Below are 6,036 nucleotides of genomic sequence, written 5' to 3' on the forward strand. Positions count from 1 at the left end.
TATCCTATCATTTCTCATCTGCAGGTGATTGTTTCATTAACAACAACAACAAGATTACATTTGTATAGGGCCCTTTCACGTCGGGACGAGGTTTGTTTTGTTTTCTGAGCAGCCTCACAGGAGGACGGCAGAGGACGTCAGAGGACGGCAGAAGAAACCACCATAGACATCTCCGACCCAAACTCTGATGAATGTGCTCCTGGCCCCAGGTGCTATGCTCCAGCAATCAACGCCAATGAGAAAGTACTCAGTCCGGAAGTGTTAATATCGTTTGCATGGGTGCCCGGGTTGAGCAAGACAGTCACGTAGAACTCATCCAGACTCAGGGGACAGAGTTTGTAACAGCATCCTACAAAAATCTACAAGGAGAGAAGTTTCTTCACAAGAACCAACTCACTCACGAGACCCTGCTCGGTTTTGCATCCCTTCCTGAGCCACCTGCAACTATCGCAATGTCATTTCATACTGTTATCGCTCTTCAAAATGAGATTATCCATATCGAGATACTCTTCATACAGTGATCGCTCTTCATAGTGAAGTACTGCCTGCTAAGATGTCCCTGCCTGCCGCCCAGCATGTATTCAGCAATAATACTGCGTGTTTCTGCTGTTCCGGCTACAGTCTCTGCCGCTATATTTCACCCACAAAAATACAACAACAACAAGATTCCATTTATAGAGCGCCTTTCACGTCGGGAGGACAGTCAATTCACTTTACCATATATTCTGTGAAGCGCTCGGAGACGTCTGAACAACACGATAAGACGCGATGTAAAATACAAGGATCATTATCGCATATACACATATATATATATTTTGATTATCTAAAAACAGAGGAATACGCACTTCACCACCAGATCACATTATTCCTCTTATCATAACAATAATAATAATAAAAAAAGGTGCAAACGGACAATCAAATCCCCACCTACAAAGACAATGAAATCACCGAAAACACCATTCCTCCCCCCCCAAAAAAAAACAACCATTGCGACGGTGCCCCCGAAGCCTCAGCGGCAGCGACACCGACCAGACTTTCCTGTGTGGAGCAATGTGCACCTGTTGGGGACCGGGGGTCTGTGACCGATGGCCGGTGTGGAGACGGCGGCCACCACAGCACAAAGCCCCCGGGAGGCCGGAGAGGTCCTCCACCGCCTCAGGATCTCCCCCTCTCCCTCCTCTCTCCCTCCGCTCTGCAGTTACAGCGCGTGCTCTGCTCCAGCACATTCGTCAATCCCTCACCCCCCCCTCACCCTCACCCTCCCCTCACTCACCCTCACCCCCTGTCACCCTCACCCTCCCCTCCCCTCACCCCCCCTCACCCTCACCCCTCCCTCACCCTCACCCTCCTCACCCTCCCCCCCCTCACCCTCCTCACCCTCACCCCCCGTCACCCTCACCCCACCGTCACCCTCACCCTCCCCTCACCCTCAACCCCCTCACCCTCACCCCCTCACCCTCACCCCTCCTCACCCTCACCCCTCCACACCCTCCCCCACCCTCCCCCCCCTCACCCTCACCCTCCACCCCCCCTCACCCTCACCCCCTCACTCACCCTCACCCTCCCCTCACCCCCCCTCACCCTCACCCCCTCACCCTCACCCCCCTCACCCTCACCCCCCTCACCCTCACCCCCCCTCACCTCACCCCCCTCACCCTCACCCCCCTCACCCTCACCCCTCCACCCTCACCCCTCCCTCACCCTCACCCCCATCACCCTCACCCCCATCACCCTCACCATCCTCACCCTCACCCCCCTCACCCTCACCCCTCCTCACCCCTCACCCCCCCTCACCCTCACCCTCCCTCACCCTCACCCCCTCCTCACCCTCACCCCCCCTCACCCTCACCCTCCCTCACCCTCACCCCCCCTCACCCTCACCCCTCACCCCCCCTCACCCTCACCCTCCCTCACCCTCCCTCACCCTCACCCTCCCTCACCCTCACCCTCCCTCACCCTCACCCCCCCCCCCTCACCCCCCCCCTCACCCCCCCTCACCCTCACCCCCCCCCCTCACCCTCACCCCCCCCTCACCCTCACCCCCCCCTCACCCTCACCCCCCTCACCCCCTCACCCCCCTCACCCTCACCCCCCCCTCACCCTCACCCCCCTCACCCTCACCCCCCCCTCACCCTCACCCCTCCCCCACCCCCCCCTCACCCTCACCCCCCCCTCACCCTCACCCCCCTCACCCTCACCCCCCCTCACCCTCACCCCCCCTCACCCTCACCCCTCCTCACCCTCACCCCCCCTCACCCTCACCCCCTCCTCACCCTCCCCTCACCCTCACCCCCCCTCACCCTCACCCCTCACCCTCACCCCCTCCTCACCCTCACCCTCACCACCATTGCTCGGCTTTGCCGTTCGCTCAGGGAATGCCCCGGACCTGCAACTCGCGTCCCGGGGCCCGTCCTTCCCTCCGCACAACACAACACAACACAACACACAATACAACACAACACAACCGGCGCTCAGCCATCCCAGAGCCCCCACTGCTCACCGTGTGCGGGGATTACAGGGCGCCGCTGGGGAGGGGGAGGGGGGGGGTGTGAGCTGCTCTGCTCCTCACTCCCAGGCTCTGCTCCTCACTCCAGGCTCTGCTCCTCACTCCCAGGCTCTGCTCCTCACTCCCAGGCTCTGCTCTGCCTCACTCCCAGGCTCTGCTCTGCCTCACTCCCAGGCTCTGCTCCTCACTCCCAGGCTCTGCTCCTCACTCCCAGGCTCTGCTCTGGCTCTGCTCCTCACTCCCAGGCTCTGCTCCTCACTCCCAGGCTCTGCTCCTCACTCCCAGGCTCTGCTCCTCACTCCCAGGCTCTGCTCCTCACTCCTCACTCCCAGGCTCTGCTCCTCACTCCCAGCCTCTGCTCCTCACTCCCAGCCTCTGCTCCTCACTCCCAGGCTCTGCTCTGCTCCTCACTCCCAGGCTCTGCTCCTCACTCCTCACTCCCAGGCTCTGCTCTGCTCCTCACTCCCAGGCTCTGCTCTGCTCCTCACTCCCAGGCTTTGCTCCTCACTCCCAGGCTTTGCTCCTCACTCCCAGGCTCTGCTCCTCACTCCCAGGCTCTGCTCCTCACTCCCAGGCTCTGCTCCTCACTCCCAGGCTCTGCTCCTCACTCCTCACTCCCAGGCTCTGCTCCTCACTCCCAGGCTTTGCTCGTCACTCCCAGCCTCTGCTCTGCTCCTCACTCCCAGGCTTTGCTCCTCACTCCCAAGCTCTGCTCCTCACTCCTCACTCCCAGGCTTTGCTCGTCACTCCCAGCCTCTGCTCTGCTCCTCACTCCCAGGCTTTGCTCCTCACTCCCAGGCTCTGCTCCTCACTCCCAGGCTCTGCTCCTCACTCCCAGGCTCTGCTCCTCACTCCCAGGCTCTGCTCCTCACTCCCAGGCTCTGCTCCTCACCCCCAGGCTCTGCTCCTCACTCCCAGCCTCTGGTTCTCGCTGCACTCACGTCTCGCAGCTCTTTAAACCCAGTCCTGAGCTCGCAAAGCCTGACGCACGCAATGCGACGCTGGTGCTGTGAAAGCGACAGCCTCCATCTACACACACACACACACACATCCCCCCCCCCCCCCCCCCCTCCCAAAGGGCTCACTGTGGCAGATGTTACAACCTACACAAATAACATTTTGGAATTGGCACAAAACATCTGTCCTTTACTTTTCACCTCCTCCCCCCCCTCCCACCCACACCAATCCCTAAATCTCCCCCAAACACGCGCATTCGCTTCAACCAACAATTTTTTTTCTTTTGGCCAAAAAAAAAGTCTTAATTTGATTATACAACCACCATCCCTTCCCCCCCCACTCCCCCACCCCACCCAAGGGCTAGGTTGTCTTGAAGCGTTAACGCGGAATAACATTAATTATCACCTGGAGATAGTTATTGACTTGTAAATGGCTAAATACAAAATATACAGTGAAGTCACTTTACAGCGTATCCTGTGAAGCGCTTTGAGACGTCTCAACAACGTGATCGGGTGCTATAGCAAATGCTATATTAACTCTTTAATAAATGTAATAGTTTCTGAGCAAATAACTGAGAATGTTGGTATGCGGTGGATGGCATCGAATGTGGACTTTTGAAAGACATTTGATAAAGACCGCATAAAAATTGAAAGTATTTCCATTCCTGAAAGAATTAAGGTGCAGTGGATCAATGGAATTGTTGAGACATGGATAGAAAGTTGGGCCTAAGGACACAAAATAGAGAGCATGGGTAAATGGATCTCTTTCAGACTGAAGGAATGTAAACAGAAGTGTTTCCCAGGGGCTAAGAATAGGAACAATGCTTTCTCCATCTATGTATTCACAAGGTCATGTTACCTTCATGTTTTTTTTGACTGACCCAACACCTGAAACATGTGGAAGAATAATGATAATTGTATTTAGAAGTACTTCATTATATTCAACAACAACAACAAAATTACATTTGTGCAGCGCCTTTCACGTCGGGAGGATGTCCCAAGGCATTTATATTCAGTACAAGTGTTTAATAGTATTAGAAGTCCAAAGGATTGGTATGAGAGCCATCATTTTCATGGCAGGTAATGATCCGTCACAAGGTTCGGTGAAACATCTTCAATAAGGAAGGAGGGAGACGCAGAGGAGTAGAGTCACAGGAGAGTCCAGTGACAAGGTAGTGAGAGAGAACTTTAACATCCACCTGAATATGCAAATGCAACCTCTGTTTAATGTCTCATCTGAAGGATGGCACCTCCAACATTGCAACGATCCTCCCTCTCAGGAGTAAGAAGATTTACTTATGAGGAAAGACTGGAAGAAGTGAGGCTGTTTCCCCCTAAAACAGAGATTGTTGAGAGGAGAGATGATAGAGGATTTTAACATTTTGAGGCGTTTTCATAACGTAAACAGAGAGAAATTATTTTTACTGTCAGTGAACTTGTAATTAGAAATCACAGTCCCTCTACACCCTTTCACCCACAAACTACACAGTCACTGTGGTAAACCCTGGCTTAAATTCTGACTTAGCAAGACTGAGCCTGAAATGAAAAAATTTTAAAAATTCTGCAGGCCCACACATCATGTAGAATCCTGCCGACCCTCTTTCCTAGCACATGCCCCCACCTCCCCGTGCTCGCTGGCCTTCAGTGGCCAGGGATATCGGCTTTGACTCATTTTAAATCCTACCAGCAGAAGATGGCTTCCTCACTATCTCCTTCTCCCGTGATTCAAACAATTATAATGTCAGTACTGGCATTTTTCAGCACTGAAAAAAGCAGACACCAAAAAAAGCCAGTAAATGCCGGTCCAGCTTTGTAATTACACTTAGCTGGAAATTCCGGATGATCAAACCGGATCTCTCCCCTATTGGATCAGCAAGCCAGGGTTTTGGAGTACTTACAATATATCCCGTGAAACTCTTTGAGACATCTCAACAATGTGTGAAAGCGCTTTATTAAATGCAAGGATTATTATTATTATAAATTGTTTGAATCGGGCAGAGATTGTGCCAATGACTCATTGAGAACAGTTTCACACTGAGTGATCGATGTCTGCTCAGAATGGACCACAGAGTCATCAGAAGCTGGAGGACAGGTAAGCCTAGAAAGGAAGAAGGCAGACAATGTGCCAAGGAGAACAGAGGCCTACGGGAGGAAAACCATGTGAAAAGCTGAAGCAAGCTTAAAAGCAAGAGCATTAACAGGCAAAGAGGTGTAAGTCAGCCATTGTCAGCATAATGAATTTGAGGACAAGTAAAACGTACTTTGATGTGTGCAAGGGAAAAAGGCCAAAGTTAGCAAAGGAAGAGAGGATCAACAAACATGAATAGTGGAAAAGGGCAACGATTGTTAAAGAAAGAAGAGAATGGGTGTTGGTATAAGGTGATCCTTCCTCCCTCCAGTTTCCTCATGGTTTTTGTTCATTTGCACAAGATTCCACCCCTCATTGAGACCTCACTGATCACATACACCAAACACCATTCGCCTACAAAATACACAGCCAATACACTTTACAGTAAATCCTGTGAAATGCTTTGAGATGTCCTCCCGATGTCAAATGTTCTATATTATTTGGAA

The 6,036-nt window shown here is 53.0% G+C and overlaps 1 protein-coding gene across 4 annotated transcripts in view; it reads right to left on the bottom strand.

Moving 5' to 3' along the window:
- The window catches only part of fam169ab (family with sequence similarity 169 member Ab), a 56,743-nt gene extending 53,193 nt beyond the window's left edge, over positions 1-3,550 (bottom strand). For 2 of the 4 annotated variants that reach the window (XM_042334722.1, XM_042334737.1), the window contains exon 1: positions 2,501-2,591. The gene's annotated coding sequence lies outside the window, so the exon portion shown is untranslated. Of the gene's footprint in view, positions 1-2,342; positions 2,360-2,500; positions 2,592-3,447 lie in introns of those variants that run through there. The other 2 variants (XM_007905340.2, XM_042334730.1) reach the window with 2 other exon arrangements.
- Between the last annotated feature and the right edge of the window lie 2,486 nt (positions 3,551-6,036).

The sequence above is a fragment of the Callorhinchus milii genome, unplaced genomic scaffold (assembly GCF_018977255.1).
Source record: "Callorhinchus milii isolate IMCB2004 unplaced genomic scaffold, IMCB_Cmil_1.0 Scaffold1, whole genome shotgun sequence".
NCBI lineage: Eukaryota > Metazoa > Chordata > Chondrichthyes > Chimaeriformes > Callorhinchidae > Callorhinchus > Callorhinchus milii.